The following is a 25385-nucleotide window of genomic DNA, read 5'->3' on the forward strand; positions in this document are numbered from 1 at the left end:
TGTATTTATCGGCGTATAACATGCACCCCAAATTTAGGAGGGAATTTTAAGGAGAAAAACTTACATTTAAATGCCCATCAATGCAGTCTTATCAGTGTCCATCTGAAGCCTTGTCAGTGTCATTTGCAGCCTTGTTGTGCAGCCTTGTCAGTGTCATTTGCAGCCTTGTCAGTGTCATCTGCAGCCTTGTTGTGCAGCCTTGTCAGTGTCATCTGCAGCCTTGTTGTGCAGCCTTGTCAGTGTCATCTGCAGCCTTGTTGTGCAGCCTTGTCAGTGTCATCTGCAGCCTTGTTGTGCAGCCTTGTCAGTGTCATCTGCAGCCTTGTTGTGCAGCCTTGTCAGTGTCATCTGCAGCCTTGTTGTGCAGCCTTGTCAGTGTCATTTGCAGCCTTGTTGTGCAGCCTTGTCAATGTCATTTGCAGCGTTGTCAGTGACATATGCAGCCTTGTCAGTGTTATATGCAGCCTTGTCATGCAGTGTCATTTTCGGCTTTGGCGTTTAAAAATGGCACCGCCGAGATACAGAGCCGGATGTCCTCGGTCGCTCTCAGCAGCTTTCGGTCGCCGAGAACAGGCGAAAGCTGCCGAAAACCACCCAGAGTCTCACAATCGGGGGGGATTGGCATATAACACGCCCCCACTATTTTCTCCTGATTTTAAGGGGAAAAAAGTGAGCTTTATATGCCGATAAATACAGTATATATTTTTTACATTCTGCTATAAAACATATCCAATAAAAATATGTAAAAAAAAATTTAATTTCTTCATCAATTTAGGCCAATTTGTATTCTGCTTTATATTTTTGAGTTATCACATCTACAAACTATGGGATAAAAGGGGGCAAATTTTGTTTGGGTACAGCATTGCATGACCGCGCAATTATCAGTTAAAGCAGCGCAGTGCCACATTGTAAAAAAGCGCCAACAGTTTGCGCAGTGCTTTACAACACAAGGGCAGACATTACAGTTACATTACAATTTGGTGCAAGAGGAATCAGAGGGCCCTGCTCATTAGAAAAGAATTGAGGGGCCAATTCTTCCAGGTCTGAATTGGTTAAGAACATAACTTTTATCTCATATGGGTCAGAGCAAAAATAAATAAGAGAAAAAAGCCCCGCTAGCAGTAAAGATCAGGGAAAACTCAGAAAAAAAACCATTGTATTGTCACAGGGAGGGAGAAAAATCTTTATAACGTCATTTTATTTTGCACAAGCCTTTGTATAAAACTTTCTCCTTTTGAAGCCAAGACCTTGTTAAATGGCTGACAATAGAAAATTGGCATGTTTGTAGACTGAACAGTGCCATGCTTTATATCACAGGAAGAAAATGATATTCTTTTCGAGATATCTATTTTGTCTTCTTACCAGCTTTAAACTAACACAGCAAGTGACTGTTTCAACCTGAAGTCATCCAACCATGGGATGCACAATGAATGTGCTAGACAGGAGCCTGACATAGGACCTCCTCGGTACAAGGTGATTAGATCTTCATGAACCTTTTAAAAAACTGTCAAAAGACCTGAAGTTAAACAGCTGGAGAAGCCACTTATACTGCCTATACTGGTTCCTACACTCCTTTCAGAAATACTAAGCAACAAAACTTAAAGTGTTACTAAACCCAGGTCCCTGCATTCACTATATCTGGTCTTCTACAGTACACAGAACATGGAAATGCAATTATTTTAGTAAATATAAACTGCTAAATACCTTTTCTCATCAGCAGTATAGAGCAGTCTTATGACTTCTATCAATGTCTGGTTAAAGCTTGCAGATGGAGTTTTCATTCTCCTCTGACTGTCCTATGAGGCTGCATTGCCCCTAACTTTCTATCTAGACAGTGCTGATTGGCCCTGTGCTGATTACAAGCGCCATCCCAAAATATATAATAAAAAAACCCTCTCTAGCAATACACACCAAACGGCATATGTGCAGAGTGCCCCCAAGGCTCTTTATTATCAGGAGATGGACTGGGGAAAGTAAAAGAAAGGGTGGATCAGAAAAGACAGAATCCAACAGCCTTTTTACACAATGTGGATGATTAACCCCTTATGTACCACAGTGAGCGTAACATGTATGCTTTACTGCATATACAGACAGATTTTTCTGTTGTGGGTTTAGTAACACTTTAAACACCCTGTAAGTAGTTTCTCAGCAGTTCAAACCAGTGCAATACAAACACTTCAGAATGTAGGACATTACGAGATGATGTGAAATAATCCCCATATTTATCCTGATATGTGTATCTACTATGGCTCTCAGCTCCATCTGGTGGAACAATGAGGTATTTACCTGAAATACCCAAGTCAAGAAAATACTGCATCATGGCCACTAGATGGAGCCAATGATCATAGAAAAATAAACATATCAGGCAAAATACAGGCGATAATTGTTACTGGTGCTGTCTAAACACTTATTAAACAGCAATTTATAAAAAAAATTGCTATGCAAATGCTATTCTGACAACCCATGATCATGTCATGAGTAAGCTCTTAATAAAGTTGCTTAGGTGGGCCATGTCTCCACTACAGTGATGTTTTTTTGCCTAGATGGCATCAGATCACAGCTGTAACAATGCCCTGTGACTCGGGTGGGTCACAAACACAGTAATAAGGTTTTGCCCAAATGCACCATATAATGGCTAAAATAATGCCACATTTCTCGGTGGAGTCTTGTCTCATCCACAGCGATACCATATTGCCCAGATGGAGCCATGTCATCCACAGTGATACCATGTTGCACAGATGGAGCCATGTCATCCACAGTGATACCATGTTGGCCAGATGGAGCCATGTTATCTACAGTGATGCCATGTTGCTCAGATGGAGCCATGTTATCCACAGTGATACCATGTTGCCCAGATGGAGCCATGTTATCCACAGTGATACCATGTTGCACAGATGGAGCCATGTTATCCACAGTGATACCATGTTGCCCAGATGGAGCCATCTCAGCCACTACTAAATTAATATTGCCAGTGTGCAGCTACAGTTATTTTATTTCCATAAAGGTACAGTCAGAATGTCGTCATGGTGGCCATATGTGCCTGAATTATTTTTACAAGAGCATTCCACCATTTTCTACCCCACCCTTCTTGTTTAGGTGTCCGTTTATGAAGCAGTGAAATCTATTCACTGCTTAATTCTCTGCCATTCACAGAGGAGATCCAGTTTATGAAGCAGAGTAGATCGCTTAACCTTTGGAGGAGTGAAGCGATCTACAAACACTTCCAACAGTTGAGAACTGAAATCTCGTAAGACTTTATGAGATTACAGCACCAGAAATTCACAGAAACACTGAGATGTCAGTTTATTAAGCACTGATAGTACACGGACAGACAGCGTGGTTAATGTTAATAAAATAATGAGTCTCCCTGCATTATATATATATATATACCCACACACCATATATATATATATATATATATATATATATATATATATATATATATATATATATATACACACATATATGTATATACCTATATACACACATAAATATGACAGGGGACATGTTTACAGTGTTGGGGGTCTGAACGAGGTAGAAGGTAGTTAAAAATCTTCCTCCTTCCCCCTCAGATCCCCTGGGATTTCCTTTTCACTCCCCGATTCTCCACCTCTGAACTGGGGAATCAGGGAGTGTGAATTCTGACACAGATCACCAGTGAAGAGCTGAGATCGCAGCTTCATAAACTGGCCGTTACTGTGTCAGTCAATGAGGATTCTCAGTGTGCGGAGAACATCGTCGGGAGAACAAGTTCAAACACCTCTCCCCCCATGATCTCATAAACTGTTTATGGACTGTGATCAGCGGTGATCCTGGGGATCACTGCTGATCACTGCTTCATAAAAGGGACACCTTAATGTGATATCTATAAACAAAGTAAAAAGTCCTGCGCAAATGGTGCCACTAAATAATAAATATATGAAGAAATATAAATGTATAAAAAAATATAATATAAAAAGTCAATAAATCAAGGTGAACACACCGATGTGTGAAAACAGTGAAAAATAGGAGAAAAGGCGGGACCAGCTGTTCCAAAATAGATAGATCCAGGCTCTCAGAACTCTCACCTCAAAGATGGAATAATCAGGCAAAGTAACATAACCCCAGAGGATTCTCCTTAATATTTCTCTATGTAATAACCAAGGAATTATAGATGAAGCCTGTAGTACATCCTTCTGCCACTAGAGGGCCATTTCCAATACTTGAATACAACACTGCAGCTTGTAATTCCGTGGTATAGAGCTTGAAAAAAACACAGAGGAGAGGGGGAGAGGGAGAAAGAGAGGGGACTCCAATAGTGTAATAGTTGAATGAATGGACAAATTTATTAAAGCATAAAAAATGGACTCTCACATAAGTAAAAAAAAAAGGTAACACAGAGAAGATAAAAATGAAGACCTGGCGTTTTCAGCCAGTCTTACGCTGTTTCCGGTTGTCCTATGGCCACTCCCTACGCGTTACGTCACGTCATGTGACTTCTTCAATGGGGATAGTGATAGGCATTTTTATCTTCTCTGTGTTACCTTTTTTTTGCTTATGTGAGAGTCCATTTTTTGTGCTTTAATAAATTTGTCCATTCATTCAACTACTACACTATTGGAGTCCCCTCTCTTTCTCCCTCTCCCCCTCTCCTCTGTGTTTTTTCAAGCTCTATACCACGGAATTACAAGCTGCAGTGTTGTATTCAAGTATTGGAAATGGCCCTCTAGTGGCAGGAGGATGTACTATAGGCTTCATCTATAATTCCTTGGATATTACATAGAGAAATATTAAGGAGAATCCTCTGGGGTTATGTTACTTTGCCTGATTATTCCATCTTTGAGGTGAGAGTTCTGAGAGCCTGGATCTATCTATTTTGGAACAGCTGGTCCCGCCTTTTCTCCTATTTTTCACTGTTTTCACACATCGGTGTGTTCACCTTGATTTATTGACTTTTTATATTATATTTTTTTATACATTTATATTTCTTTATATATTTATTTTTTAGTGGCACCATTTGCGCAGGACTTTTTACTTTGTTTATTCTTATGTGATAGTTGGTGTTAACTATTTTGTCCCGCTGCATTTTTTAGCAACACTTGCACTTTTGTATCACTTTCACTGTGGATTTTGTATTGCTATAATTTTTACTTTTCCATTTTTTGACACGTATTTAGTCATTTCTGCACGTTTGAGCACTTAATAGCGCGAGGGTCCATCTTTCACCTTAATGTGATATCTGTCTCTGCGCTATCCTTGCAGTTGAGACACCTCATTGGCAAGGATTTTTTCTGTGTCCACCCCTTGCTCAACTATCCATTGCCTGCAGCTATAGATAGGCCAGAAGTGGGTGAACAGAACACATTTCAAGCCATTATGGAATGTACTAAAAGACCAGGAGAGTGGAGTTAACAACAGTATCACAATCCATTTCAGTAACTGGTACAATGATGTGAAGTTGGGTTTGCATAAGTCTGCACCTGGACTGTTGTCACTTTTGGGCCACCTACAGAATATGGACACAGGCACAGTCCAGGTCAGATGACAGATTTCAAGCAATCATGAAGCAGTGAGGCTTGGGTGACATTTCAGTTCAGCTTCAAATGAATGGATAAAAACAAGGAAAATGGCTGAGGAGTCCGAAACTTCCTAACTACTTGGAATGAGACATTCCACCTTAAAGAATAAAATAGGTGATATGAAATGAACCAGCATGTTTACAAAAATTTGGTTGCTCAAACTGCCGAGCACTGCACATTTCCAGCTCTTCTGAATGGTTTCCAGAACATGTGGTTAGAACATCAACTCTTGGCACTTTTCTGAAGTTTTGAAATTAGCCAGGAAATAAAGAATGGAATTCAAGTCCAAAATGTTCTGAACAACATCTGTAAACAAGGTTTCTCTTTTCTAGCCACCATAATAGTTCCACTGGAATAAACCTTTTTTTTAATCAGTGCTTTTAAACATATGAAGCGGGTATTACTTCACGTGTCCTGTTCAGTGTCCCTTCTATTTTAGATGAACAATCAATTATAAATGGACATATGCTGCCCCACAAGTGCCTGGACATGTAATGTATATGGAATGTGAGGGCCAATAGTACTTTCTACACTAAATTAATGACAGCCTTGGTGCATTTTAAGGTTTAAAAGTCTTCCAAGTTAAATATATTTTCCATTTGTGAAAGCTAGCACCAAAAATTTTAAACTGACACAGGGGACACTCATTTTAAGTTAAATTCCTATAGCCGCTAGTATGTTCATCTAACAAATATCTCTTAATTTGAGTTTGGGAGAATGCAGAACCTCACTGGTTTTGACACTACCCATTCTCTGGTGGCGCTTCCTCATCATGTACACACACACACACAAGAGCATAAGGAGGAGCTTGGAGAATGCAAAACAATATGACAACAAGAGGGTGTCTAGCTGTGCTGTCAGAAGCATACTGAATGTGGCCGATTATTTAAATTTTAGGCTGTCCATACATTAGAGCTGCACATTTCTGGCCAAAATGAGAATCGCAATTTTTCTTGCTTAGAATAAAAAGATCATGATTCTCGCGGCGTAAAATCTTTCACATTATACAAAAAAAATTGGGTTAACTTTACTGGTTAGTTTTTTTTTTTATTCATTAAAGTGTAATTTTTTTCCCAAAAAATTGCATTTGAACGACTGCTGCGCAAATACAGTGTGACATAAAATATTGCAACAGCCACCATTTTATTCTCAAAAAAAATTAACTTGAAACAAACGTCAGAAAACAGTTTAGTGTTTAAAGCGGAGGTCCACCCTAACGTGGACCTTCTGCTCATTGGAACCCTCCCCCCCTCCGGCGCCACAATTGGCACCTTTCAGGGGGGAGGGGGGGTGCAGGTACCTGTACAGTACAGGTATCTGCACCCACTTCCGGCGTAGATTTTGCAGAAGGTACGCCCCTTTCCGAAGGTCCCCCGCTGCCTGCTGGGAAACACACAGATCCCAGAGACAGCGGGGACCATCCTTATTGCGCAGCGCGACTCGCGCATGCGCAGTAGGGAACCGGGAAATGAAGCCGAAAGGCTCCACTTCCTGATTCCCATACCCAAGATGGCGGCGGCAGCACCCGAGAGACGATCGAGAGATCGGCTTTGGGTGCCGACATCGCGGGCGCGCTGGGCGGGTAAGTGTCATTATTTTAAAAGTCAGCAGCTGCAGTATTTGTACCTGCGGGCTTTAAAAAAAAAAAAAACTGCGGACTCCCGCTTTAAGTGGTTAAACTTCCCTCATTTACACACCAAAGTGTATTCCTTTGATGTAAAGGACAAATTGTTACAATGTTTATACTTAAGTTCCATTTTTTTTTTTTCCTTTCTTTTGAAGGATGTCGGCTTTAGCAGAGCAGAGAGAATTTTCTGCATAGAAAGAATCAGGAAATACTTGGTCAAGATCGCAATGGGGAAAAAATCATGGTAACGATTCTCGATGATTAATCATGCAGCTCTACCATACATGCATCATTTCACTAATCCACTCAAGCAAGGTAGATGGAGGATTCCTCCCCGCTGTGCAATTGTATTTTGAGAGCAGGGACCACTCTGATCGGCTGTAGACACTTATCAATTTTCTAACAGTCTGATTCAAGTGAGGTCGATCATTAGACTGACTTCTGTTAAGCAGGAATGGCAATAGATGGATTTAAATTTGTCCGGTCCCTGCTGCATGTGTGGATTGCGATCCATCTGTGGCCAGCTTTAGAATAAGGAGAACGCAGCGACTCACAGCAGGAGTCCGGTGCGTCTCCATTCACTGTTTCAGGTCCCATTTCAGCCTGATTTTTTGGCTTATTTCGAACCTGAAATGAACCAAAAGACGCACAGGGCTCCTGTACAATTCACAATCTCCTATGTGATTTGGATGTGGGGAAACCCACATCCAATTTGCAATAGTGTGAACCCAGCCTAAAAATTAACCAAGTGGACTCTTAGACCCCTTTCACACAACACCGCCCATAGTGTGGGCAGTAAAACACCGCTATTTTTAGCGGCGTTTTACTGCCGGATTTGCTGCGAATTTTGGCCGCTAGTGGGGCGCTTTTACCCCCTGCTAGCGGCCGAGAAAGGGTTAAAACCGCCAGCAATACGCCGCAATAGCAGCGTTTTGCCGGCAGTATTACAGCGCTGCCCCATTGATTTCAATGGGGAGCAGCGGTGGAGGAGCGGTAAACACACCGCTCCAAAGAAGCTGCTGGCAGGACTTTTCCCTGACGTCCTGCCAGAGCACCGCTGTAGTGTGAAAGCCCTCAGGGCTTTCACACTACAGACAATGGTGCAGCTTTTTTAGGGCGGATTGCAAGCACTATTTCTAACGCTATAGCGCCTGCAAAATGCCCTGGTGTGAAAGGGGTCTTAAGTATGTGGTTTCCAGATGAAGCTAGAGTTCAGTAGTGAAAATTCACTGTGGTAGAAGGCACATCTACAGATGTTAAATGTTCTTAAAAAGGAGCTTGTCTAGTTTTTAAAATTTAAAAGTCTGCAGCTACAATAAAAACTGTAGCTGCTGACAGAAACTTTCCTGTCCTAGGATTCAGCACTGTGCTCACCTAAGCCCTTTGTTCCACTAATCTTTGGTCTCCGGGGTGGCATCTTAACTGTGGGCACCCAGCTGTAATAGTTTGCAGCTTCATAGCTGGGTGCACAATACGCATGTTTGAACCCCACTGCACAGTGTGAATGGCCCTGCAGTTTTCTGGGATCTTGGATATGTCCCAGAAGACTGCGGGATGGGAGGGGAGGAGAAGAACTTCCGCTCAGATCGCCTAGGCAAAACCTGTCAAAATCAGGTATCCGCTCCCCCCCCCCCCCCCAAAAAAGTGCCATTTGTTAATTGGGAGAGGGGGATGAGGCCTAAAAGCAAAACATCCCCTTTTGGGTGAAGCTCTGCTTTAAGTAATACCCAGAAAAATGGATAGGAACCTGTACTTGAGGACCTGCAGACAAGCTTACTCCTGCTTTTGCTTCATTCTGTGGATCTTTGTTTTCTGTACTGCTGCTGCTTTATTATCCCTTCATTAGTCATCAGATCTCCAGTCATTGGGGGGGGGGGGGGGGGGGGGGCAGCTGAGACAATCAGGAAGAAAAGATTTACTATACTTCCAGGATGACTACCTCCATACAGGGAGAAATACAGGGTGGAACAAGGCAAGCTACTTCAGTAATGGGAAAAAGATAAGCTGCAGGAGGCCAATACCAAAGACTAGCCCTTTACCCTTTGGTTGCCTTTCTGGACACAACTTCCATAGTTAAAGTTATTGTAAAGGATCTTTTTTTTTTTTTTTTTAAATAACAAACATGTCATACTTACCTCCACTGTGTAGCTCGTTTTGCACAGAGTGGCCCCCGAACATCCTCTTCTGGAGTCCCCCGGCGGCTCTCGTGGCTCCTCCCCGCATCAGATAACCTTGCGGGCACGCTCTTGAGTCCAGGATTCGCCGTCCATAGATGCCGAATGCAGGACACAGCCCCGTCCCACGCGTCATTGGATTTGATTGACAGCAGTGGGAGCCAATGGCTGTGGGACCCCATGGAGAGAGGGACAGCGTGTCCCCGAAGACATGAAGGGGCTCAAGTAAGTAAAATGGGGGGTGGGGGCTGGGGTATCAGTGACTGCCAGGTGTTTTTTTACTTTACTGCATAGGATCATTAACCTCCCTGGCGGTAATCCCGAGTCTGGCTCGGGTTGGGAATTTACTAGCAGGAGCAGTAACCCCGAGCCAGACTCGGGATCGCATCGCTGGATGCAGGGGAGGACACAGTAAGACTTACTTACCTTGTCCCCTGGATCCATCGATGTCCGCCGCGCTGTGTGATCAAGCTGTCCTCTGCTCGATTCACAGTGCCGAATGCCGTCGAGCTCCGTTCCCTGTGACGTTACGGCGCATAGGAGCAGAGAACGACGGCAAATTCAAAAAAGTAAAAAGACACAAAACACACACAGCACTGTAATCTTACAGATTACAGTGCTGTATTAAAAAAGTACATACACCCTTTGTCCCTAGTGGTCTGTCCAGTGCCCTGCATGCACTTTTATATTACAAATACTGTTTTTTTCTACCTGAAATTTGGAGATTGTCCATAGCAACCAAAAAGTGTCCCTTTTTCAGTGTTTTAGGATTTGATTACATTATTGAATAATTTTAATTATTCTTTATTATATTACAAACTTTATCATACCCGGGATGTCTGCTAGACTCTGGTTTGAAGAGATTTAAGAGCGTTATTCCTAAGAATTACAGGACTACAAAATAAAAGCCAGATTTCCATGCAAAATAATTGTATCGCTTTCAGCACCTAATTCCTGACTGAATCATACCGCCAGGGAGGTTAAGGTGAAAAAACACAAGGGTTTACAACACGTTTAAAGTCCTATTTGACTGATTTTACTGTCAAAATAACAGCTCAAAGTTGGTCTGCACATCCACCAATGTGCCAAACTGGCTGATTTACAATTTAAATTTGCATGTCAGAGGGTGATCAAACTAGTATGCTTAAAATCTTCTTTGATAAGCAAGGTGACATGAAGACTTACAAGTTTCATGCTGCAATAACTGCCTTTTTTCTTCAAAGAGAGCTTGACAAAGCGTAATCTTGCTTTCCTGCTGCTTTGCCAATACAAGAAGATTTTTTTTTACATATGTATTGCTACCTCCCATAAGAGTCATTGATTTTTAACTGGCTCTACCCCAAACCATGCAGAGGCTACCAATCACACAGGCAACAGTCCATTCGTTCTGGCTCCAACAGTCTAAGGGATGTCTTTTTATGACTTCTAGCTTGTAAAACAGGAGAGGGTTTGGGTTGGTATGGGATACTCCAAAAATACTAACTTGCAGCAGGAGGACACACTTCACTAGGTGAAAAATTAGGTGAAACTTATTTGAACAGTCCTTAAACCAGAAACAAAGGGGAGGCCAGAACTAAGACCCTATAAGAGCAACTGCTGGCACCCCAAAAGTAGAACAGCACAGTCACTAGGATTGTTAGCTCAGGTCAGTACTCACGATGGGGCAGCTACATACCTTAAAACCTCCACAAGCATTCTTCAGTGAGTTCTCCAGACCAAACCCTTAGGTGAAACTGCCTAGTTAGCCCCCTGAAGCTGAAACTTCTCCAGCAGGACAAGACCCAGGTTATTTATGCCCCCCCAGCCACTTACTGAGCAGACCTCAGGAATTGGCTGCAGCAAAATAAATATTTAAGTTGGCCATTTGACTCTCCCAGCCCTCTATGTTCTAGAAACCTCTAGAATGCAGATGGAAGCAATTAAACCTACAGCCTTTGAGATTCAGAACAGCCCAGAGAAATCAAACAGATGTTCCAATGGTCAAAGAGGAGTTAAAAAAATATATTTACCTTTCGTTTTAGCAACCTACCTAGGAGGATGCTACACATATAAGAGTACAAACATCCTTCAAGATTTTATATATATATATACATATTTTGAAGTAAAAGGTGTATATTTAACGGCCTATAATACACCACTCAGCGGCAAAATCAGTCACCCAATTAATCAGCAGTATAATAAGATATCCCTTCTAATTTACTGTGAAGTAAACTCCATAAGAGGGAAAGACTCTTATATAGGCCACACAAAAAGATTACTGGGGATTCGACTAGCAGAGCATATAGCCAATATCAAATTGGGCTTTAAAGATCACAATGTGTCCCTGCACTTTAAAATCCACCATAACCAGGACCCATCTGGACTGAAGTGTTGGGGCATTGACCACTTGAAACCCTTCTGGAGGGGCTCAAATCTAGTGCGAGAGCTATCTAAACGTGAGACAGAATGAATATATTTGGTAGACACATTGGTGTCGAAGGGGTTAAATGTCGATCTAGACATAAATTGTTTTATTAGCGACTATTAATTCACCCCTTTTTACTTAATATATTTATGTATGACTTTATTTTATACACTGTTTATATTCACTTTATAGATTCACTATATCAATATAGAATGTTATTATATTTATAGTGGATGTGAATATGTTCTCTCTAGGAAATTGGCTCTGTATATTGATTTATATATATAATTTTAATTTCCCCCGGTTTTTACATACATCTGTTGTGTATCCTCCATATATATTTTTTTATATTTTTTTTTATTTGTATATTTATACCTCCTTTAGAATGATTATACACTGTGTCTCTGGTGATTATGACACAATGTATGGAGAACATATTGATATTCATATGCAGAATGTCTATGATGATTTGATGCATTGCAAAAGTATTGGGGCGAAACGTGATCTTTACCCAGTCATTTTAAAACTCAATATTCTTGCTATTTAATTTTATATTAGATAATGCACTGTATATTTGTCACCACTTTATTTTATTGTTCTTAGTATGGATGCTCCACCACAACATTGTTACTATAGTAGGTAGTGCCATGTTATATTGATACATATAGGCAGAACACTGTATGATTCTATTTCCTCTGCCCTTTGTTGCGCATAGAGCTTATGGCGTTCGGTGACCATGGTGACAAGCACCCTCATTGGTGGCTGCTGGTGCCTGATTGGCTTGTGTGTTAGAGGGCGTGGTGATATAAGCTTGCCTGAAAGTCATGCGGTCACGCCCCTCTGTTGAAGTCAGAAATTATGAAACGCGTAAGGGCGTGACCCGCACAACGTTCCCGGAAGTGACGACTGCGCTCCACCGACGACCAGGTCCAGGAAGTGTCTCTCAGTGTCTGCAGGGAGACGCACGCTGACGCACTGGATGGCGGAAACGGTGACAGAGCCATACTTTAATACTTTTAATGCTAGATTAATGTTATCTTTTGTGTACGTAGATTATTATAGGGGGTCTTTTTTGGCATATGTGAAAAACGTTCAATAAAATAGGATTACGCTATGTGCAGCTCTCCTTTGTATTTTATGACGTTTTTGGAGCACTTATGTCACTTGGATCCCTGTGGATGATGACGATGCAGTGTTAACCTATTGAGGGACAACTACCCTAAAGGCTTGTTTATCAGCATTTTCTGGTGAGTTTAACCCCCTGAGGGGTGTGTGCCTCACGTGTTGAAATTTGTGGAATTCTGGTGGATGGTGCTGTAACAACACTTAGAATAATCACCTATAACGTTGGTTGGACCACTATCTTTTTCATTGCTGCACAAAGGACTTTTTTTTACTATTTATGGTTTTGTTTACAAGATCATTGTCTTAATTTAGCGCTGTTTTAGTATTGGAATTTACAGGAATTGGACTGTTTTATTTTTATACTATTGTTTATATATATATATATATATATATATATATATATATATATATATATATATATATATATATATATATATATATATATATATATATATATATATATATATATATATATATTCAGCTGGTCTTAATTGTTGACTGGACTTCTTCTTTAAGCTGCCAAAAGACAACAGATGATTGTGATTCATTCTTGCAAATATTGATCTGGTGCTGAAAGTCAAATGTCCATAAGGTACAAAACACATTGCAATATGGTCAATTCTCTCTAGGAGAATTATGTGGGCTATTACTGGCCCTACATTGAAAATGCTCTTTGAAGGCAGAACTCCTTGCAGGCATAAACTTTCCAGGTTAGTAAATGAAGCCAAAGAATCTGCATGACAACCAAGCACCTAGAATGTTTTAACTTTTTTTAAGGCGATTATCAATAGAAACCTACATTCTCTTTACACATTTTCTGAAAGAATGGCTCACAGTGGACACTAATGCCTTACGATCTTATGGTTGCAGCCATTGTCCACCACACTGGACCAACTCCACAAGCTTCTAGTACTCAATTTAGTGACATCAGCAATGATATCTTCTGTGTGTATAGTTGCGTAGGTAACATTGATAGCATCTGGAAATATCTTTTAAGGCACTTGACCTTTTATGTGTAGGCCTCTAGGTGACATGACAATATTGCATTCATTAGCTACACAATATAAAAATGTACTTACATCACAAGAACATTTTACCATTTGGAATGCAATTGTATTTATTACATGTTCATTTTAAAATATAATTAATCCCCAAAGCTCTCACAAATAATCCCAGAAACACATCTGTGGATGCCAAGCAAATCCTTACAAAATATTTAAGAAAAACTTACAGAGAAAAACATTCCAAAGCTAAACCACGATACAGAATGGAGAGTGTTCTCAAGCTCACCATCACATAGAAATGTCCGAATCCCACAATCTTGACATGTTCCTGAGCAAAGCACTCTTATAATATGGTTTTGGCACATGGAAAATATATTTCTTCCTAGTGTCCTGTTTTATATGGACTTTTTCCTTCCAAGAATAGGCTACAAATATTATGTGTTTGAGGCTGGGTTCACACCGCTGCGGCAGCGAGAACCGGATAGGATTCGCACCGCACTGCAGTGCAAATCACATGCGGTCTCTGTGCGATGCGAGTTCAGCCATACAGATAGTATGGCTGAATTCGCATCGCACCCGCCGCAAACTCGCACGGGACCCTTTTTTTGGTCCGCAGCAGAATCGGATCGCATGGGTGTTCACACCATGCGATCCGATTCCTGTCCGAGTTTGCAGATCGCACTGCGATATGCAAACTGATCTGGGGGTGTCATTAACATTTCATTGACACTCCCAGCAGTCCGCATAGGGCAGTGTGAACTGCCGGCGGGAGGCATGCGATGCGGGAAAACGCTGCGGATTCGCGTCGTTCCCGCATCGCTCCAGTGTAAACCTAGCCTGAAGGGAAATGTACTACTTTGACGAAAAGCAAAAAGTGTTCTACAAAAAACATGTTAATATTACAATTGTATTCATGTACTTTTACCTAATAAATACAGTGCATACGGAAAGTATTCACAGTGGTTCACTTTTTCCACGTTTTGTTATGTTACAGCCTTATTACAAAATGAATAAAATGCATTATTTTCCTCAAAATTCTACAAACAATACCCTAGAATCACAATGTGAAATAAGTTTGTTTGAAATCTTTGCATAACACTCAAAATTGAGCTGAGGGGATTCTTGTTTCCATTGGTCACCTTAATTTGAGTCCACCTGTGGTAAATTCAGTTGATTGGACATGATTTGGAAAGGCACACACTTGTCCATGTAAGGTCCCACTGTTAACAGTACATAGTTTCATAGTAGTTTCATAGTTTGTTAGGTTGAATAAAGACACCAGTCCATCCAGTTCAACCTGAGTGAGTGTCTACAATTGTCCGTATCACTGTACATTGCACACCCACGTTGGTCCCTACCCTCAAGGAGCCCACAATCCAAGGTACCCCATTCATATACTAGGGACAATTTTGGACAGAAGCCAATTAACCTACCTGCATGTCTTTGGATTGTGGGAGGAAACTGAGGTACCCGGAGGAAACCCATGCAGGCACAGGGAGAACATGCAAACTCCAGGCAGGTAGTGTCATGGTCGGGATTTGAACCAGTGAACTTCTTACTGCTAGGTGAGAGTGCTAACCACTACACCACTGTGCTGCCCCTACACCACTGTGCTGCACATGTTAGAGCACAAACCAAGCCATAAGGGTCAAGGATTTGTCTGTAAATCTCAGACAGGATTGTATCAAGGCACAGATCTGGGGAAGGGTACAGAAAAATGTCTGCAGCATTGAAGGTCCCAATGTGCACAGTGGCCTTCATCATCCATAAATGGAAGACATTTTAAACCACCAGGACTCTTCTTACAGCAGGCCGTCCAGACAAACTGAGCGATCAAGGGAGAATGTCCTTCGTCAGGGAGGTGACCAAGAACCGGATGGTCACTCTGACAGAGCTCCAGCGTTTCTCTTTGGAGAGCGGAGAACATTCCAGAAAAACAACCATCTCTGCAGTACTCCACAAATCAGGCCTGTATGATAGAGTGGCAAGAGGGAAGCCACTCCTCAGTAAAAGGCACATGGCAGCCCACCCAGAGTTTGCCAAAAGGCACCTGAAGGACTCTCAGACAATGAGAAACAAAATTCTCTGGTCTGATGAAAAAAAGATTGAACTGAGTAATCACTCATTACCTGGCCAATACCATCCCTACCAAGAAGCATGGTGGTGGCAGCATCATGCTGCGGGGAGGTTTTTCAGCGGCAGGAACTGGGAGAATAGTCAGGATTGGACAAAAGATGAATGCAGCAATGTACAGAGACATCCTCCATGAAAACCTGCTCTAGAGCACTCTGGACCTCAGACTGGGATGAAGGTTCAACTACCCTAAGCACACAGCCAAGATAACAAAGGAGTGGCTACAGGACAACTCTGTCAATGTCCTTGAGTGGCCCAGCCAGAGCCCAGACTTGAACCTGTTGGAACATCTCTGGAGAGATCTGAAAATGGTTGTGCACAGACACGCCCCATCCAACCTGATGGAGCTTGAGAGGTCCTGCAAAGAAGAATGAGAAAACTGCCAAAAATAGGTGTGTAATGCTTGTAGCTTCATACTCAAAAATACTTGAGGCTGTAATTGGTGACAAAGGTTCTATAACAAACTATTAAGCAAAGGCTGTGAATAATTAAGTACATTTATATTTTTATTTTCTTTTTAAATAGATTTGCAAAGATTTCAAACAAACTTCTTTCACGTTGTCATTATGGGGTATTGTTTGTAGATTTTTGAGGAAAATAATGCATTTAATGAATTTTACAATAAGGCGGTAACATAACAAAATGTGGAAAAAGTGAAGCTCTGTGAATACTTTACAGATGTACTGTACAATTGTTTGCTGTTTGTAGCGTTGAGTCAATCTATATTATTATTACTAAAAAGGGTAAGAGAGGGATGTGAATGGTCCCTGTAATAACACACAATTTGGGGAGTTTATCAAAACTTGAGCATCTGTGTACACAACAACCAATCAGCTTCTATATTTAATTTCCAATGCTAAATAAGTTAAAGTTAGAAGTTTATTGGTTACCATGCACAGCTGCTCCAGATTCTGTCTGTTCCAGTTTTGATAAATTCCCTAAGGGTCCTCTCACACGGGGCGGATCAGTGCTGATCCGCCCCGTGGATATCCACTTGCTCAGTGGGGATCACCGGAGCGATCTCCGCTATGCAGGCAGAGGACAGGTCCGTCTCTTCACACTGGCGCAGGGACGGACCTGTCACAGCGCCGCTGTCCCCTATGGGAGATTGGGTGACGACGGCTTGTATACATGTATACCATGTATACAAGAAAAAGAACTGCTGCTCCAGGTGTATAAAGATAAGGCTGATTGGAGTATCTTACAGAGTGCTAGCCCCGCCCACCTCCATGAGAAACTTGGAAAGAAAAAAGAAATGGCTGCACATCCAGAACTTCCGATTACCTTTTATTTTGCTTAACAAAGATAACACCAGAGACACCAAACTGTAGTCACAAAGACGGGTTCCACACATACATCTTGTGCTTAATTATTTTAAGCACATATCATTATAATGGCATTATTGGTAATTTCAAATGATGTCTTATTGTTATCATTATGATAAGTATGATATTTATTTTTTCTCTATTTTTGTAGTAATATTTTCTCTGTTCCATAAACATCATATATATATATATATATATATATATATATATATATACACACACACACACAAATAAATCTCCTGAAGAAGCAGTGAATTACAACAAAACACGTCTAGAATGTCAAAATGATTACTACAGGGTGAACTGGTATCACCATTCCTCTCAGTTGCACCTTATATGTTTGAACTGACAGAGCTTTTTTAAATCTCTATGTTTTAATATGCTCTTGTAAATTTAATAAAGCTCAACTTGTTTTATCTACTTCTGCATCCCAAGTATTATGGTACCATTAAAGTCCATTATAGCCTCAAACCACAATGTGATATGGATACCTCTAGCGTAAGGCTGGGTTCACACTGCTGCGGCTAGGAGAACCGGATGTGATTCGCACCGCACTGCAAATCACATCCGATCTCTGTGCGATGCGAGTTCAGCCATACAGATAGTATGGCTGAATTCGCATCGCACCCGCCCCGAACTCGCACAGGACCCTTTTTTTGGTCCGCAACAGAATCGGATCGCATGGGTGTTCACACCATGCGATCCGATTCCTGTCCGAGTTTGCAGATAGCACTGCGATATGCGAACTGATCTGGGGGTGTCATTAACTTTTCACTGACACTCCCAGCAGTTCGCATAGGGCAGTGTGAACTGTCGCCGGGAGGCATGCGATGCGGGAACCCGCTGCGGATTCGCGGCGTTCCCGCATCGCTTCAGTGTGAACCCAGCCTAAAGGAGAATACACCACCCACTATTGGATACATCTCCTAATCAGGCACCCCTCTCCATGTATATCTACCACATTCTACAGACTTTTTTACTTTCCAAAGCTCTGATAAAGAGGGAACACGTTAAAACGCGTTAGCCCGCCTTGATCGTTTGCCCTTGTATGGGCATAATTCATTTTTAATGAATATCTTGTAACCTAATTTGTATGAATTCATAGTTATTTCTTTGTACTCCTCTATTTTGTTTATGAATAAACTATATAAAACTTTGATTCATACATAAGATCACGCTCAGGAGGAATGTGTTGGAGATGGAGAGAGCCCAGAGAAGGGTAACAAAACGAATTAAGGGACTAGAGGATCTTAGCTATGGGGAAAGACAACAAGCATTGAACTTATTCTCTCTGGAGAGGAGACGCTTGAGAGGGGATATGATATCAGTGTACAAATATCGTACTGGCGACGCTGGCATAGGGAAAAGTCTTTTTCAGTGAAAGGCAATTTAAAAAGACATGCGGACATTCACTATAACTAGAAGAGAAGTGGTTTCACCTTTAACTGCGTACGGCAGGGATATGCAATTAGCGGACCTCCGGCTGTTGCAAAACTTCAAGTCCCATCATGCCTCTGCCTCTGGGTGTCATGCTTGTGGCTGTCAAAATTCTGCTATGCATCATGGGACTTGTAGTTCTTTAACAGCTGGAGGTCCACTAATTACATATCCCTGGCATAAAGGGTTCTTTGCTGTCAGAGTGGTAAGTGATAAGGCTATGTTTACCTACCTCATTTATATGCTTAATGATACCTAACATAGGTGGTTAAAACCTTTTATCTATATGAATCAACCCATTCGGTTGCATCTATAACCCATGAAATCAAGAACGAATGATACTTGTGGGAAAAGGATAACAACCTAATTTATTTAAACTTACTATTGTACAGAAAAGAAACTTGAATTAATTTGAGGTTAGCAACCAACATAAACAATACAACCTTAAAACAAAGATGTTACCAATGATACAAAATATTGTTATAATGGTCATACACATGCTATCACGTTATTACCTAGGATAGAACAAAAGTTAGAGAGAAGAGAAGAGCTATATAGATAATTCAGATACATTACCTAGACAGCCCTTATGTTAGCATGTTTCATCTAGACCATGAGCCGAAGAGAGCTAGCATCTCTAGGCTTTGGTTTTTATGCTGTTAGATTACCCCATTCCTACCAATCAAAACTCAGGATCACCTCATTGGTTCAGAAGTGGCATTGAATCCTGCTTGGCTACCCCTGAAGACTTCTAAATGTTCAGTGGTTCAGAGTTGCCTCAAATTCTGATTGGCTGTAATTCCAAGTCCAGTTAAACATCATGTTTAGACTCTCTCTGGTGCCTCCTATGTCTGCCTTAAAACAGTTAGCCCTCTTTAATCTTAATATGACCAGTTTGGAAATGAGCCAGGTGGTGACACAAAGTCTGAAGAGTAACTTCATTATCACCTGCCTAAAACATTCAACAGCTTTTGAGAACCAGGAAAAAAAAGAAGTATTTTTAAAATCTAAGCTGGGCTCAACCTAATATCACAAAATATATAAAGTCCTGTAAAAACAGATCTATAGATCTATATATATATATATATATATATATATATATATATATATATATTCAATGGGTAATGTTATTAGAGAGTCCTTTTATTAGAGAGTTCCCTTGAAGATATAAATATGGATTTCAAAATCTCCACCACATAAGGATGTGGAATTCTCTTCCACAAGCAGTGGTATCAGCGTGATGCATTGATAATTTCAAAAAACTATTAGATGGGTTACTTAATGACCATAACATACATGGGTATACAATGTACTTTTAAAGGGGTTGTAAAGTTAATTTTTTTTAAATAAAAAACATGTTATACTTACCTCCACTGCGCAGCTCGTTTTGCACAGAGTGGCCCTGAACCTGCTCTTCTGGGGTCCCTCGGCGGCTGTCTCAGCTTCCCCCAGCATGTACTTCTCACGTTCATGCGAGCTCCCTCACATGGTGAGAAGCACTTGCGGGCACGCTCCTGTGATACAGCCGGCCGCTATAGCCGCTCGCTGTATCACTTGGCCCTGCCCCAGCGCGCTGCGCCATTGGATGTGATTGACAGCAGTGCGAGCCAATGGCTGCGCTGCTTTCAATCCATCCACTCTAGCCAGTCAGCGGCCAGGCTGAGTGGCGAAGAGGACATCGGGGGCAAGTGAAGGACTTTCCAGGGGTCAGGTAAGTAAAACAGGGGGGCTGGGGGTGCCGGCACTGTCAGGCCGCGTACACACGGGCGGACTGTTCACCCAACTTTGTCCGCTGAACAGTGTTTGGCCGGACAGTCCGCTCGTGTGTGGGCTTTCAGCGGACAGTTTCAGCGGACAGTTGGACGGACAAGGTTTTTCGGAATTTCCGAAAAACTGTCCGCTGAAACCTTGTTTCAGCGAACAGCCCGCTCGTGTGTAGGCTTGTTCGCCAAACAAAGTTGCGCGCATGCTCAGAAAGGATTTTCACGCCGAAAGCTATAATGCAGTGTATAGGACGTCGTATTTTTCGTCCCGTCGTACGTGCCGTTCACGTCATCGCGCACGGTTTCAGCAAACTGTTCGTTCGTCGTGTGTGGCCATGTCCGTCCATGCTAATTTTGAGCGGACTGTTTGCCGAAACTGTTGGACGGACAAAGTTGGGCGAACAGTCCGCCCGTGTGTACGCGGCCTCAGATGTTTTTTCACCTTAATGCATAGAATGCATTAAGGTGAAAAAATATTTACCTTTACAACCCCTTTAACATAAAAGCACCACTGGATGGACTTGTGCCCTTTTTCAACCTCACCAACTACGTAACTGTATGTAAGTTATGTCTGTCAATGAACCATTGCATGATAATTGCATTTGTTAAAAAAAAGTAAAAAAAAAAAATCGCTGAAGGAAGGAAGCGGAGGTTTAAAGCTGGCGATCTCCTTAACAAATTACAACATAAATGTATACTTTTTTTAAAAATAAACTTGGACACTTTTTAGGGCATGCATAACAAAAAAAGCAAAAGAAAACACTTTAGCTTGCGGTTACTAAATTTGTAGTGGAAAGCAGAAGTTAACATTGATTTCTGAATGTAGAATACACAGGCTGGATGACATCCTCCTCTCCCCAGGAAACCCAGCCATTCTTTGAATGAAACTCGCCTGGCTACAGCTGCTCTTTGTCCAATTGTGCTGATTGATTTCTGGGCTCAGAAAATCTATTTTCATGCTTCAGAATGACTGTATCCAATTTAACTTTTGTAATAAGTGACCCCTGTCACATGTGAAATGAGAATATCATTAACTTCCTTCAGGAGTCTAATCACCGTCTTCAAGCACTTTGTAACGGCATCTCCATTTAAATGCTGATCTATAGACTGTAATGTAGGGCATTAAATTAACTGGTGTTTAGCTGTTTGGTAAAAAATACATAGGGGACCGTGGTTCCCATGGCAACAAGTGTTTTTTTTTTTTTTTTTCCATTCACACTGGTATGGAACATATCTGGAGTATTAAGATAACACAACTATGTTCTAAATGATGAAGCATATTATTTGCTGGCTAATTTTCCATCTTTCAGGGATGATGAAGAGAGTAAGATGATTTTTACTCTCTGGAAGTGAATATATTTCAATAATAACCCATACCCGACAGAACTTGCATGGAGCGCTGCTTTCCTAAAAGTGGTTCTAAAGGCATAAGGTTTTTTTACCTTAACGCATTCTCTGCATTAATGTAAAAGCCTTCTAATATCAGCTCCCCCCAGCCCTCTTAAACACTTTCCTGGCTCCTCTTTCGATCCAGTTCTGTGCTTGTCTGCAGCATTGCTGCTCTCTTCTCCTTTTCACAGGAAACAGAGGCAGCAGCAGAAGCCATTGCTGTCAACCAAATCCCTTGAGGAAGGAGTGCATGGCCGAGATGCACTGTGTGTCTATGGATGTACACTGCCTGGCTAGGGTGTGCCCCCCAAATATGTTTTTTGTATATTGTAATAGACCCTGATCCTTTTTTTTTTGGGCTGGAACACCCCTCCCCCTCTTCATTACCTCTTATTTAGTGGCCACCAGTGCATAGGAGGAATCCCTTCAGTTCTCCTACATAGAGGAGTTTGGCTCCCATGGTTGAGAAGCAGGATCTTTCATTCTATTACTAGGGTAGTACCCACTAATTCGGGGTACTTTGATGCAGTAAGTGGGCTAACCACTATATAACCATATAGTGTGACCAAACCTCTGTAGGTTTTGAATATGCTCCAGTGTTTTTAGCTAGCCTGCAGGAAATGTCATTCTTGAACATGTGCGCTGTAATATGTTTTGTATGGCTTGGAAACGTGCCTGCACAAGTGCCCACACAGCAAGCGGCTTGCTATGGGGGCCCTCAGAGAATAGGAGGAGCAGACAGCACCAGCAGGGGACCCCAGAAGAGGAAGTAAGGGGATTCTCTGTGCAATGCACAGAGCGGATACAGTAAAAAAATGAAATATACCTTTATAACCGCTTAAACAAGATGTGAACCCCAACTGAATAGCATGGAGTTTGTAAAGCACTGTATAGCAAACAATTGCAGATTTTTTTTTTTCTTTATAAATTACCTGTTCACATCTTTATAATAACCCACTGGTGTCGCGCTGCACAATATTGCCTCCTCAAATTATACACTGTAATAATGCAACTCAAACTTAAAAAAAGTAAAGAAAATATGACTTAAACGTGAATCATAACACATAAAAAACTACAAATTAGTCCCAGGAATCACTGCTAAATGTGATAAAAATGTAATAGTCCACAGTGATATAAGTGCTTGTAATTCTTCTACTGTCAATTCACCATTCACTACCATAAAACATGTCATGCAATAAATGCACCCTCCACCGTATGTGCTCTCACCAGGGATATATGACCGTACAGTTATCGTATAAACCTTTGTGTGCCACCAATAAATACTCAAAATTATCTTTCTGGATCTTTGGATATCACAGATACGTCAGATATCCAAGGATCAAGAAAGATCATTTTGAGTCCTCATTGGTGGGACACAAGTGTTTATAGCCCATACTTAACTGTCCGGTCATATATCCCAGGTGAGAGAGCACATCCAGTGGAGGGTACACTTATCACATAAAGTGTTTTCTGGCACTGAATGGTGAGATTGACAGTAGAAGAATTACAAGCACTTAGACCCCTTTCACACTGGGGCGTTTTTCAGGCACTTTAGCGTTAAAAAAAGCTCATGTAAAGCGCTTGAAAGAAGCCTCATCTGCAGTCCCAATGTGAAAGCCCGAGTGCTTTAAGAGCCCTTTCACAATGTCAGCGCCCGAAAAACGCTCGTAAAGCGCCGCTTAAACTAGCAGCGCTTTACCAGCGTTTTTGGAGTGTTATTGGGGCGCTTTTAACCCCTGCTAGTGGCCAAATAAAGGGTTAAAAGCGCCCACAAAACGCTGCTTCCAATAGCGTTTTTCAGGCGCTTCACATTGATTTCAATGGGAAGGGGCAGTTTAGGAGCGTTGTATCCACCGCTCCAAAAGCGCTGCAAAGAAGCTGCTTGCAGGACTTTTTTTGACGCCCTGCCAGCGCAGCGCCTTGGTGTGAAAGCACTCGGGCTTTTACATTGGGATTGCAGTTGCAGCTTCTTTCAGGCGCTTTTTTTAACGCTAAAGAGCATGAAAAACGCCCCAGTGTGAAAGGAATCTCGGTGTGAAAGCACTCGGGCTTTTACATTGGGATTGCAGTTGCAGCTTCTTTCAGGCATTTTTTTTAACGCTAAATAGCATGAAAAACGCCCCAGTGTGAAAGGGGTCTTATATCACTGTGGGCTATTACTTTTTTAATCAAATTCAGCAGTGCCTGTGTAAAGTCTGTTGAAACAGCCACCTGCAGTTTCCATCGGAAACATGTGCAACAGAGTGACATGCCAGAAGCACGATTGGGAGATAGGGACAGAGCTTTGTCACCCAAAAATAGGAAGTTCCAGGGTCTTCATGGCACACGTCAACAGGATAAAACACCAGACCCTACTTATCTGAGGTTTTAATAAAACAGGTTCTACCTGCATATTCCCTAAATGGATTCTAATCATTGCCACCTAATTTGGAACACTCAATTCTAATTTCATAGTTTTGAAGTGGTGGTAAACGTAGGGGTGTACTTACCTTTCCAGGTGACAAATCTGCATTTTTGATCATTTAAATTTTAAGAATGAATACACCATGTCATGCCATTGGTTAAAATATATCACCTTTATCTGTAGAGAGAATATAATGTTTGCCTATTCGCATATATTAAAAATGTCAACAATTTTTATAGAGTGTACCAACTTTTTCATATGACAGCACTTAACTTGACTTTATCAGCACATGGTCACCTCATATGTAAAAACCCACCTGCAACAGAATATATATATATATATATATATATACACACGCACAAAAACTTACCCTTGCAGTAGTCTGCTTGCTGAAACATAGCATCTTTGCTGCCCTCACATGTGGTGGTTCCTCTAGATGTCTCATACGCACTGTGGTGACATATGAGCTGGTGGGAGAAATCAATGCATATGGCAGGGGAACAGGTATTCCAAACACTGGGAATCATGGAATACTTGCAATGGGCGGGAAGCAGTTTTAACAGCTAGCCTTCTGAAAAGGGAAGTATATTGGCTCTACTATCATGCAACCAAGAGACCAGGCTGCGAGATGAGTTCCTACCTGGGGGTGTGTCCATGAAAGCCCATGGACTCACAGGAAGTGGGTTCAATGATGCTGGGCATCAATCAATCTGGAAGAAACTGGAGGCACAGGATGGAAAGTAAAAGCTGGGGACAAAAAAATTGCAGAAAATGCACTTTATTTTCCCTGTTCTCTTCTTTCCTTATCATTACACCACTGGCATGTTGTCTCTCATCCTATACTGGAATTTCCATATACAGTACTCATTCTTTCCATTTTCTCTATAAAGTATACAATACTTTGGGGTTAATTTACTGAGGTTGGGGAGTTCAAAACCTGGTGTAGCTGTGCATGGTAGCATGGTCAGCTTCTAACATCAGAGTGTTCAGTTAAATCGCAACTCCACTTTTGTTGAGAAAAAAACATTCCTCTCTGGGTGAT

The 25385-nt window shown here is 41.5% G+C and overlaps 1 protein-coding gene and 1 long non-coding RNA gene across 4 annotated transcripts in view; one reads left to right on the top strand and one right to left on the bottom strand.

Annotated features, from left to right (window-relative positions):
• DYNC2H1 (dynein cytoplasmic 2 heavy chain 1) overlaps positions 1-25385 on the bottom strand; it is a 694454-nt gene that overhangs the window by 54810 nt on the left and 614259 nt on the right. The window lies entirely within an intron of this gene.
• The window catches only part of LOC143984062 (uncharacterized), a 32102-nt gene continuing 19447 nt past the window's right edge, over positions 12731-25385 (top strand). Inside the window, exon 1 of the long non-coding RNA XR_013274707.1 lies at positions 12731-13010. This is a non-coding gene — a long non-coding RNA (uncharacterized LOC143984062). The remainder of the gene's footprint in view (positions 13011-25385) is intronic.

The sequence above is a fragment of the Lithobates pipiens genome, unplaced genomic scaffold, assembly GCF_037356315.1.
Source record: "Lithobates pipiens isolate NorthernLeopardFrog02 unplaced genomic scaffold, aLitPip1_a1.2 Scaffold_16, whole genome shotgun sequence".
NCBI classification, from domain to species: domain Eukaryota; kingdom Metazoa; phylum Chordata; class Amphibia; order Anura; family Ranidae; genus Lithobates; species Lithobates pipiens.